Source organism: Furipterus horrens, unplaced genomic scaffold, assembly GCF_987537825.1.
Source record: "Furipterus horrens unplaced genomic scaffold, mFurHor1.1.pri manual_scaffold_1, whole genome shotgun sequence".
NCBI lineage: Eukaryota > Metazoa > Chordata > Mammalia > Chiroptera > Furipteridae > Furipterus > Furipterus horrens.
In genome coordinates, this window is record NW_028327171.1 from 41,024,663 (window position 1) to 41,037,757 (window position 13,095).

The 13,095-nt window shown below is 38.8% G+C and overlaps 1 long non-coding RNA gene across 1 annotated transcript in view; it reads right to left on the reverse strand.

Annotated features, from left to right (window-relative positions):
• Window positions 1-13,095, reverse strand: part of LOC150020920 (uncharacterized) — a 17,596-nt gene continuing 4,501 nt past the window's right edge. The window contains exons 3-4 of the long non-coding RNA XR_016510548.1: window positions 4,419-4,490; window positions 1-394 (exon numbers count right to left, since the gene is read on the reverse strand). This is a non-coding gene — a long non-coding RNA (uncharacterized LOC150020920). The remainder of the gene's footprint in view (window positions 395-4,418; window positions 4,491-13,095) is intronic.

A 13,095-nucleotide genomic window follows, 5' to 3' on the forward strand; every position in this document is an offset into this window, starting at 1 on the left:
AGAGGTAAACACACATTGATATTTCTCTCCCTCTCTTTCTCCCTCCCTTCCCCTCTCTCTAAAAATAAGAAGAAAAAAAACTTTTAAGATCTTCCTTAGTAACTTTTAAATACACAGTACAGTATTATTAACTATAGTTCCCATGCTGTACATTACATCCCCAGAACTTATTTCATAACAGGAAGTTTATGCCTTTTTGCCTCCTTCATCCATTTTGTCCACCCCTCAGTGTTCTCATAGGTAAAGAAAGAATAGCCCTGCTAGGTAGCTCAGTTAGTTAGTATCATCCCAATATTTCAAGGTGACAGCTTTGACTCTAGCTCAGGTTACATGCAAGAATCAACTAGTGAATGCATAAGTAAGTGGAACAACAAATTGCTGTTTCTCCTTCTTTCTAAAAAGAAAAAAGAAAAAGAATTAGTATTCCATAGGGTTATTAAGAGGTTTAAATGAGTACAACGATTAGCATCTGGTAGATGCAAAATAATGATAACTGTTACTAATAAATAATTTTTGCAGAATTTTCAGATTTTGAAAGCACAGTTAGGTTTTAAAAATCCTTGATGCACATGAGAATTATCTGGGAAACCTTTAAACATGTTTCTGTGCCTGGGCTTCACCCCTGAGATACTGATTTACTTAGTCTAGAGCCTAATTTTTTCTTTCTTTTTTTGGTTTAATATTTTCCCAGTTACAGTTTATATCCAATATTATTTTGTATTAGTTTCAGGTGTACAGCATAGTGGTTAGACAATAGGCTTTTTTAACACAATTTTTGTACATAATTATTCATAGTAGATTCCTTTGTAATAGTCCCAAAATGGGGGAGGGGAGGTAAAATGTCCTGCAATGCATAAATGATCAAGCAACTGGTGGTATCTCCATACCATGAGATACCACTCAGCAATACAAAGGAATGATTTATTAATACATGCAACAACTTGGATGGATCTCAAGGGCATTATATTGAGTGGGGAAAAGAAGTCAATCACAAAATGTTACATATGCATGATTCCATTTATATGATATTCTTTATATGTGTGTGTTTTGGTCTTTTTTTTTTACTGTTTTATATTACAGTTTTGAAGTGACAAAATTATAGAGATGGAAAACAGATTAAAGGTTGTGAGGGGTTAGAGATAGGGTGGAAGAGAGAAGGGGAAGGGTGTGGTCAAAAGGGTAAGTCAGAAATCTTTGTGGTGATGGAATAGTTCTGAATCTTGATTGTGATGTTGGTCACATGAATCTGCATACATTGAACTACACAGAGACACAAACACACACAAATGAGGGCACATAAAACTCGTGAAATCTGAATAAGGTCTATGGATTGTACCAGTATCAATTCCTGGGTTTGATAGTGTACTATAGTTATCTAAGATGGTATCATCAGGGAGACTGGGTAAAAGGTACACAGGAATTCTCTGTACTCTTTTTTCAATATTCTGTTGAATCTATAACTATTTCCAAATGAAAAGTGAAAAGAAAAACTATTGCTGAATGTAACAACTTGGATTGATCCCAAGGGCATTATACAGAATGAGAAAAGCCAATCTCAAAAGGCCACATACCACCCTGACTGAGAAAGGTCACTGGTTCGATTCCTGGTCAGGGCACATGTCTGGATTACAGGTGTATGAGAGGCAACCGATCTCTCATACATCAATGTTTCTCTCCCTCTCTTTCTTCCTCCCTTTTCCTCTAAGAATATATAAATAAAATCTTTTAGAAAAAGGCCACATACTGTTTGATTCCATTTACATAACATTCTCAAAATGACAAAAATATGGAGATTATTGCTTGTCAGAGGTTAAATGGTAATCAGGGAAAAGAGGTACAGGTGATTATAAAGGAATAGCATAAAGGAGATCTCTGTGGTTATGATTGCAGTTATGGTTATAGGAATCTCCACAGGTGATAAAATGGCATGGACTTTACAAACACATTGTACCAATATCAGTTTCCGGGCTTTGATACTGTACAAAAGTTACACAAAATGTAATCATTGGGGGAAATTGTGAAAGGTACACAGGACTTCTCTGTATTTTCTTCGCTGGTTCTTGTAAATCTATAATTATTTCAAAATAAAAAGATTTAAAAATAAGAACCGCAAGTGATTTATATGTACATAAATTTTTTGGAAACACTGACTCCATTAACTCAGTCACAAATATTAATAGGGAAGAATACAATTATGATTTATTTGCTCAGATTGTTAGTTAACAACCTAGCCACCTGGGAAGCTTTAAAAAACAAGACAAAACAAAACAAAAACACACTCAGGTTCCAAACAAATTAATTAGATTCTGACACAGTGAGTCTCACGTTCTGGGGCCTGAGATTCTGCATTTCTAACAAGATCTCAGGAGCATAACAAAGACAAACTCCTGCCAAGAAAGGATGTGCTACCACATAAGTAGGTGTTTTTGCTAACATGTGTAAGAAAACTAGGCATTAACCTACTTGTTTTCTTTTTTATCTCCTTACCAAAATAGTAATAGCAACTGCTACCACTGAAAAGCATTATGAGTTTTCAAGTTGTTTTGAAAAATGAAATATTTGCAAATATAAGCAAGTAAAATCTTTATTCACAAATAATCACTAAGTACATCTACATTGAGAGGAAGAATCCTAAAGACATTAAAATAGCCTTCACAGATACAGAAGAGAGGCATCAAGCAAAAAGTGTGTAAGTCACTCTTTTATTTTTAGAGAGAGACAGTGTGCAGAGCAGGACAATAAAATGACATTGGTCCAGTCAAGATAGCATAAAGTATATAAAACAAAGTAGAGTCACTCATGTCAACCAAGATGGCTATCAGTCGGCTATGACACTTTGGTGCAAGAGGGAAACTACCCAAGTCAGAGCAGACATGTCTGGCAAGGAGATATACCTAAGATATCTGCACATGTGATCAGACTAGCCATGTCTACAGAGCAGGACCACCCACAGACAGGCTCCTGGGCAAATTGCCCACTTGCCATCAGGTGTGCCAAAACACTTATCAAGAGACCCAGAAGGGTGGAGTACACCACTCTTCAGGTATAACTGAGGTAGGTTTCAGACCATTGCTGAGACAGTAGAGCTCCACACACCAGAGTGCTGCTTCATACCACACTCATCTCCTTTGATATTTGCTGCCAGAGGCTCTGCCCTGCTGGACTGAGGACTTTGTCTGCCCTGCTGCCCACCTGGCTCCAGAGATCCTTCCTTGCAAGATGCTGACAACTTTCTGCCCACCGTGCTATCTCCTGGACTTGCAGGCTGAGACTCTGGGTCTTGGGTTCATTATCTTCCATCAGTTGCTGTGTGTGTGTGTGTGTGTTATATTTCCCTCAAATTGTCAGAGTATGAGTAGGACATTAATGTATGTTGATATTCTACTTTGTGTGAACCTGCATTCAATAAAAGCTGAGCAAATAGCACAGTTACTGTGTGTGACTCTTGTCTATTCCTTGGTGCTGGGCTGTTCAGCAGGCAGCTAGCTGAGCAGCTTCCTGGCTGACTTATAGGAAAGACTATATCATGAACATATGCTTGTGACAGACAGGAATGGAAAGAGAGAGAAAAGAAGAGAGAGAGGAAAAAACATTGGTTTGTTGTTCTACTTATTTATGCATTCATTGGTTGCTTCTTGTATGTCTCCTGACTGGAGATTGAACCTGCAACCTTGGCACTTTGGGAAGATTCTCTAACCAACTGAGCTTTCTGGCCAGGGCCTATGAGACATTCTTATACTAACTGAAGTTGAGAGGAAACATCCTTTGCTCTCAATCAGTGAAGCCAAGAGAATAATGAGCCCAGAACTGCTAGGAGACATCCCTAGCTAGGATGTGTCTGCTCATAACCCCAGCCCTCACTGTTCCCTCCACCCCACTGAGCACCAATAACTCTGATCCAGAGTGAGGGGAAATAAATCAGATGCACAGAGGGACACAGGAGAGACAGAAGGGGAATTTCACGGTTCCAGTTGTTTCCATCTATCTACCTTGCTTTCTCAGTTATTATGGATTTTTAAAATAATGTTTTCCTAGTATCAAAGCAATATACATACATGTTTTAAGTTAAATCACTTTATTAGGCTTCTAGCATACAACAGCAGCCCAAGCCAGCTGTCTTTTCACTGGGTCCTCACATGGTGAACAGACAAGGAAGCTCTCTGGGGTCTCTTTTATAAGGATACTCATTAATCCCAAACATGAGGGCTCCGTCTTCATAATCTAATCACATCCCGAAGGCTCCACATACTAATAACATTATATAGGGGGTTAGGATTTTAACAAATAAGTTTGGGGGAGCGGGAGACAAACAATCCATCCATTGTAAGACCCAACTGCTTTCTTATGCAGACTTTCACTTTCACATAGAATTTCTCAAATTTTCAGTCAAACTTATACCAGTGCTTGTTCTGTCTTACCTGAATGTTTCTAGGATACTGGTGTGAAAACTGGCTTGCTTCTTGGAGTTACCCTTGTGCCAGCAGTTAGAGCTGAGAAAATGAAAATCAGCACTGCTGGTAATCAGACTGTGATATCCCTAATAGAACATAAACCATGTTTCCAAGGGACATGGACAAGACCACATAAACAGTATTTTATGCAAGGCCATACCACAGCAAAAATGACTAACAATCTTTCCTTCTAAGTGATTGCTGCTTTGTTGACAGTGACATCTCAGTCTGGTTTTACTCCTTCAGTCTCCCAAAACAATTATTTCTGAGATATCCAACATCTGAAATTCCTCGATTTCTCAACCATTATTCCATCCAGAGATGACACACTGCTTCACTGGTTTCTTAATCCCTTCTTAGAATGATGCAGCACAAACCCAGCTTTTTAAGAATTCCTTTTTGAACTCTTACATGCCTATGTTTCCCAATAGATGGTATTTTGGATGGGAAGAAACTCCTGGTGCAGTGTGGAGTTTAGCTTTAATTGATAGGCTTAAGTGACTAATGCATGTGGAAAGCTGTCATTCCAAAACTGTGAAGCTTTTACCCAGGCTGGTGTGGGTCAGTGGGTTGAGTGCTGGCCTGTGAACCAAAGGGTCACTGGTTTAATTCCTAGTCAGGGTACATGCTTGGGTTGCAGGCCAGGTCCCCATTTGTGGGCACATGAGAGGCAACCACACATTGATGTTTCTCTCCCTCTCTTTTTTCCCTCCCATACCCTTTCTCTAAAAACAAATAAATAAAATCTTTTTTAAAAAATTGTGAAACTTTTAAATAAGGACTCCTTTCCTTTATCACCAAACTTTTGCCTCTGCAGCAGGCAGCAGGACCCCAACTGCTGTTCTGTAACACGTCCATCACCATTTGTCCCCTCTTTGCCCCTTCCTACCTCCCCCAATCCCTCTTTCCATTTGGTATAAATGGCTTTTTAAAAAAAAATCTAATGATATACTGCCTATAAGAAATTTACTTTAGCTTTAAAAACACAAATAGGCTGAAAGTGGAAGGATGAAAAAAACATTCTAAGCAAATGGTAATCAAAGAAAATCAGGGGCTGACTTTAGCTAAAATAAACCTTAAGCTAAAAGTGGTCAAAAGAAACAAAGATGGTAATTATATAATGATAAAGAAGTCAATCTGTCAAAAAGATGTAACAATTGTAAATATTGGAGGACCTAAACATACCTATATTTGTGTGGTACATAATGACTTTTTCCATAAAAGCAAAAATCCTCCTTGGATTTATTTCACTTAGTGAAAACAGGTACTAATATAAGTCTTCCATAAAAGCGAAGTGGTGTAACAAAACTTTCAGAAATCTGGATATACTCTGCTTTACACCAGTTCAGCATGTAACAGAGCAGGGGAGGGGTCCCCAAAGTCCCCAGAGCTCATGGTTTGGGCGATGGGGGAAGGAGATAATATAGTTTTTAAGGTACTTTGCATATCTGTGGCAAACTGATAGCTAGATAATAGCTGTGCTGCAGCCCAGAGCAAAAGGGAAGATGATAGGCTTAAGATAGTTTCATAACAATGGCATATGGTGCTCTTGGTCAGCATTTAAAATTAGGGAGAGCCATGAGGAGGGAGAGAGAAGCTACACTGTCTGAAAGGATGTAGATAGGAGTCAGCTAGGAGGTCTGGTGTGTAAGGAGGAAGCCATGTGGTTTGGAGAGAGTCTGCCATGAGCGCTGGAGTAAGAAAGAGGAGACCAATTGGGAAATCTGCCTGGAAAACATGGCGGCACAGCTGATGAATCTGGAACTGTGGGGACCTGCCTAACCAAGTTGGATTAGTGGGAGATGCATGAAATGATGAACTGTAACTGGGAATGCTGAACAATGGACTTCTGCTTTTCTGAGAGACAGTACCTCTGAATGGTGTATTCTGAAACTGGCCTGGTTTGGCAGGGGGTGGCAGTACTAAGTGTTTTGGGGTATTTTAAAGGGAGTGGGACATAACAGTAGAAACCCATTGTTATTCCGAGTCTGTAAAACTTAAATAAACCCCCTCTCCTTTTCCACCAAACTTTTGTATTGGGAGTCACACTTCTTGGTGGTGGGTAATCAGACCCCACAGCTATACCAGAACAGCATAGGCTGGGGTTCTGTAACAAGCTTACAAAAGGTTTCATAGACACTCTCTACTTTTGGATAGGAGGGGAAACCTATATAAAGTAAATAATAGTTGGAGATTTTAATACCCTACTCTCAACAACGGATAGATTTAGACAGAAAACCTATAAGGAAATAGCATACTTGAACAACATTGTAGCTCAAATAGACCTAACATATTTAAATAAAATATTTCATCTAATAGGAGCAGAATACACATTCTTTCCAAGTGCACATGGAACATTTGCAAAGATAGAGCATATGCTAGGACATAGAACACAACAAATTCAAGAAGACAGAAATTATGTCAAGCATCTGTTCCAACCATAATGGTATAAAACTATAAATCAGTAACAGGAGAAAAGCTGAAAAATTCACAAATATGTGAAAATTAAACAACACATACTGTTGAATACCCAATGGATAAAAACAATCAGAAGAGAAATAGAAAATACCTTAAGACAAACAAAAATAGAAACACAATATACCAACTTATGAGATGCAACAAAAGCAGTTCTATGAGGAAAGTTTATAGTTATCAATGCTTACATTAAAAAACAGATCTTAAGTAAACAACCTAACATTATACCTCAGAGAACTAGAAAGAGAACAAACTGAACTCAAAATTAGCAGCAAAAAAGAAAAATAAAAGATTAGAGCAGAAATAAATGATTTAGAGAATAGCAAAAAAAAAAATGGAAAAGATTAACAAAACTAAGAGTTGGTTCTTCAAAAGATAAACAAAACTGGCAAACCATTAACTAAACTATACACTAACAACAAACTACCTAAAAAACAAAGAAAACAATCCCATTTACAATAGCATTAAAAAATAATACATAAGAGACTTCCGGCCAAGATGGAGGTGTAGACAGACATGCTGCGTCTCCCTCCACAACTAAGAAGGAATACAACTACCTCAAAACTAGAAACAACCAGAAGTTCCAGAAAATCAAAGTGCATGGAAGTCCAGAAAACAAGGATATAAAGAAGAAATATTCATCCAGACAGGTAGGAGGGGAGGAGCCTGGGCAGAGAGGACCGGTATGGTGGTGGCAGCAGCAGCAGCAGCAGTGGCAGCGGCAGCAGCGGCAACAGCAGCGGCAGGCCGGTGGAAAGCACAGTCACACATTTTAAAAAGTCAGGAAAGACACCTGGGGAGCATTCCCAGCTCCTCACCAGACCACGCAGTTCACTGTCCCAGCACCAGGGAAAATCAAGCCTCATTGCTTCTGACTGTGCAGACCAGTGGGGGTTGAGATGGAGGAAGAAACTGCTGGTCTCTCAGCAGAGTCCACTTATTTAAAGGGCCCCCATGGATCTAGAACATCCACAGACCCATCTACTCTGGGAACCATGGTCAGGACAGAAGCTAGAGGGGCGCCAGTCTGGTGCGGAAGTGGGAGAAGTGCCTGGAAAAGGAGCAAGTGCTGGGCAAGTGAAATTGTTCCTTCTCAGACCCCTCCCTCGCATACAGCGCCACAACATGGTGAAATAGGACACTCGTTACTGATGAATACCTAAGGCTCCGTCCCTTACAACATAGTAGGAGGGACAGCTTTCCCTGGGACACGGAAGCAAACAAACACAGGAGACTTCCAGCCAAGATGGAGGCTTAGACTGACACGCTCCACCTCCCTCCACAACTAAGAAGGAATACAACTACCGCAAAACCAGCAATAACCAGAATTTCCAGAAAATAAATGAAAGTCCAACATATGAAGTTATAAAGAAGTGGTGCTCATCCGGACAGGTAGCAGGGGCAAAGCTGGGGAGGAGAGGTCAAGCTGTGCTATCCGCAGTGGCAGCAGTGACAGTGGCAGGACAGTGGTAAGCACAGACACCTGTTTTTAAGGGGAGGTGAGAAGCGTGTGGGGAGCACCCCTGGATGCAGACCAGACCTATCAGCTGATGAGGAGACAGAAGCATGGCCCAGTAGAGGGAACAGATCAAGGTTCCAGTGGGAGAATTAAGCAATGAGGAGATAGCCAACCTAACAGATGCAGAGTTCAAAAGTCTGATGATTAATATGCTCACAGACTTGACAGATATGCTTAAGTATGGCAAATGCATAAGGGAAGAAGTAAAGGCTATGCTAAGTGAAACAAAGGATAATTCACACAAACCAATGGTGAAAGGAAGGAAACTGGGGTTCAAATCAGTGATTTGGAACATGAGGAAGAAAAAAAAGTCAACCAGAACAGAATGGGGAAACAAGAATTGAAAAAATGAGGAAAGGCTTAGGAACCTCTGGGACAACTTTAAACGTGCCAACATCCAAACCATAGGGGTGCAGAAGCAGAAGAGGAAGAGCAAGAAATTGAAAGTTTATATGAAAAAATAATGAAGGAAAACTTTCTAAATTTAGTGAAGGAAATAAACATAGAAGTCCAGGAAGCACAGAGAGTCCCAAACAAGCTAGACCTAAGGAGGACCACACCAAGACATACCATAATTAAAATGCCAAAGGTTCAAGATAAAGAGAGAATCTTAAAAGCAGAAAGAGAAAACCAGAGTTATCTACAAAGGGGTGGCTATAAGACTATCAGCTGATTTCTCAAAAGAAACTTCACAGGCAAGAAGGGACTGGCAAGAAGTATTCAATGTGATGAAAAGCAAGAACCTACAACCAAGATTACTCTATCCAGCAAAGCTATCATTTGGAATGGAAGGGCAGATCAAGTGCTTCCCAGTCAAGGTAAAGCTAAAAGAGTTCATCACCACCAAGCCATTATTATACGAAATGTTAAAGGGATTTATTTAAGAAAAACAAGATCAAAACTATGAACACTAAAATGACAAGAAACTCACAACTATCAACAACTGAATCTAAAAAATAAAAATAAAACCCAACTAAGCAAACCAGAATAGGAACAGAATCATAGGCATGGGGATCATTTGGAGGGTTATCAGCTGGGAGAGGGGAGGAGGAGAAATGGGGAAATGGTGCAGGGATTAAGAAGCACAATTGATTGGTACAAAATAGACAGGGGGAAGTTAAGAATAATATAGGAAAGGGTGAATCCAAAGAACTTATATCCACAATCCCTGGGCATGAACTAAGGGGGGTGGGATTGCTGGAGGGAAGGGATGTACTGGGCAGAGGGGAGCAAAGGGAAAAAAGAGTAGGGACTACTGTAACAACATAATAAAATATACTTTAATAAAATTGCCCATTTCATTACAACCTCTCAAAAAGAGTTTATTATTAGATTTTGGGATTTATGCTTATCTGACAGTGATAAATGATAACTCAGGGTAGTTTTAATTTGTATTTATAATACTATTAATTGACTTGAGTATTTTTTTTTTCATATGTTTAAGGGCCATCTCTATTTCTCTGTGAACTGGTTTTCAGCTCCATTTTTACAGGAGCTTTCCTCATATCCCCTCATAACTATCTCTGTCTACATCTCATTGGCCAGAACTGTGTTTTAGCATTACTTCTATTTCCAAGGGCGGCTTGAAAAACATAGTTCTAAAGTTAGACACATTTCAGTCTCCAGCCAAGTCAGAATGTAGTTCATAAGGAAGAAGGTAAGATATATGCTAGATAGGGAACTGGAAGTCTCAGGCTCAACAATGTATCTTGATTTTTGTATATTCTTTAATTTTCAGAGGTCCCTATAGAACTAAAAATAAAGCAGCTGAAGAAGCAACAAGTGTTAATAGTGATAAACTTGGAAAATGTGACTGAAATATTATTTTGTACCCAGTAATGTTTTGTTACTCCTTGGAAAATGAGACCTGAATCTCTTTAATATTATAAACCCAAATAAATTAATAAAAGAAGTAATTTCCCCACTCCACCCTTATAAAGTTGGTTATTTTGTTTTGAATCTCTGCCTGCATTTTGTGAGCTAGCAGGGACCAAAATATGCAAGATTCCTTAAAGTTCAAGTCTTTGGAGTTCTGTTTGTAACAAAATTTAAAACATTTGAAAGTAAAAAATTTAAATTTATCTTCCACAAATCAATGACATGGAAAAAGGAAGGGGTTTTCCAGCTTAACTGAGGCTAAAAAGACATGAAAAGTAGGTTTATCTATGAATCTTGTTTGAGCTTGGTTTTGAACAAACAACTGGGGGAAAAAAAAACATGAAATTTGTGTCTGTGATGATATTAAGGAATTAATATCTTTTTGTTAGGTGTGAAAATAAAATTGTGTTCATTAAAAAGTTCATATTTTATAGAGAAATATGTAGAAGTGAAATGACCTGGGATTGTCTTAAAATGATTGAAAAAAGAGAAAAAAAGGAAGGAAGGAAGGAAGGTGAAAAAGAAAAAAGAAAAAAAAATAAAGCAAGTAAAGTATGGCTTGATAAGTTTATAAAAGACATAAAAAATACTCAAAAGGCATGCAGATTAAAAATGGAAACAATAAATTTAAAATAAACAACCCTTTGACTATACCAAACCTTATCATGTCTATGAGTAAATCAATGATACATAATCCATTAAAAACCCTTAAGTAAAGGGATTTTACCTCTGTGAAAAGCAGAAAAATTAAGACCTGCATTCCTTAGGATGTTCCTCCTTAAATCTTTTTCTTAATGGTTTCAAAATACCTGAAAATCCTGTAGCTCTAAGAGTAACCAAGTTAAGCTTGTTTTGATGTTATCCTTCCCCCTTAACACTCCACATCAATTTTCTTATTTCAAAATAGATTTCACCAGCGTCATAATGCAACTGATTCCAGAAAAGCTGGCAGACACCCTGGGGAGAGTTCTCTTTTCTTTGTGAAAGGCAGAGTGTCCTGGAAAATATGGGTTTACCTGGATAGAGGGGCCCACGCCTTGGGAGAAAAAAATAGATTTCACATTTCCAAACATTTTTTGAGGGAAAATTTAAAATGAGAAGAAATACCTACTAAGTACATGTTTGCTATTAAACATACTTTGAACACATAAAATAGACTAAATATTTACAGTGTACCGATTTTTTGAATCCTTTCCTTTTGTCTTCTTCCATACAGTTAATATTAGGTGATTACTCTGGGTTGGCACTGTGCTAGGGTTTGGGGATTAGCTGTCAACAAGGCAGACTCACTTCTTACCTTCACAAAGTATACAGTCTACTGGAGAAAACACCACACCACAGTCCCCATCCACTGGCTTTTATTGTGACTAGCAAGCATTACAAACAATCATGATGTCCACGTAAGAAATGTCTAAACCTCACTGGTCGCTGGGTCGTGACGAGTACACAGGCACTGCCCTCTATTGCCGGCCCAAGAAAACAAAACGCATCTGTCAAAATGAGGCAGACAACTATAGAAATCCCAGTGGCGCAGCTCACCAGGCAACAGATGAAGAACCTGACAGATGAACAAATAAGAAACCTGTCAGAGGCTCAGTTCAGGGCCATTGTTATCAGGTGGCTTACAGAATTAACAAAAGATCTGGAAAAAGATGAGAAAGAATCGAAAAACACTCATACTGAAAGGAACAAAACCACATACGAGACAGATGGTGAGGAAATAAAATCCAGAGTTCAAATCAACAAACCAGAACATAGAGAAGGAACAAACAGTCAACCAGTGCAGAGAGAGAAAACGGGAAGCAAGGATGAGAGGATCAGAAACCTCTGGGACAGCTATAAGAGATCGAATATACGGATTATAGGATTGCCAGAGGGCGAAGAAGAAGAACTAGACATTGAAAAATTAAGTGAAAATATAATAAAGCAGAACTTCCCAAACTTGGGGAAGGAAATAGACTTACAGGTCCAGGAAGCACAGAGAGTTCCAAAACAACTGGACCCAGGGAGAACCACTCCAAGACACATTATAATCAAAATGTCAAAAGTTAAAGATAAAGAGAGAATCTTAAAAGCAGCAAGAGAGAAGAAAAGAATCATGTACAAAGGGGTCCCAATTAGACTATCAGCTGACTTCTCAAGGGAGACCCTGCAGGCAAGAAGGGACTGGCAAGAAATATTCAAAGTAATGAAAATCCAAAACCTACAACCACGAATACTCTATCCAGCGAAATTGTCATTCAGAATAGAAGGGCAGAGAAAGTGCTTCCAGGACAAAACAAAACTGAAAGAGTTCATTAGATCCAAACCACTATTATATGAGATGTTAAAGGGACTGGTTTAGAAAAAGGAGGATCAAAACTATGAACACTAAAATGAAAACTGTATCACAAGAAACAACAACAGAAGCTAGGGAATTGAAACAAAGGCAAACTAAACAGGCAACGAGAGTGGAAAAAGAACTATAGGTATGAGGAGCATATTGGGGGGAGGTCAGCAGGGAGGGGAAGGGGGAGAGGGAGGGAGATGATATAGGAATTAAGGATCATGGTAGGAGGGAATGGAATAGACAGAGAGAGGTTGAGAAGAACTATATGCACAACTAATGGACATGGTCTAAAAGGGGGGGACAACTGGAGGGAGGGGGGCCACCGGATGGAGGGGAGAAGAGGAAAGGGAAATTGGGACAAATGTAACATTATAATCAATAAAACACATTAAAAAAAAAAAAAAAGAAATGTCTAAACCTGCAGAGAATTTTTGTGAGTTTAT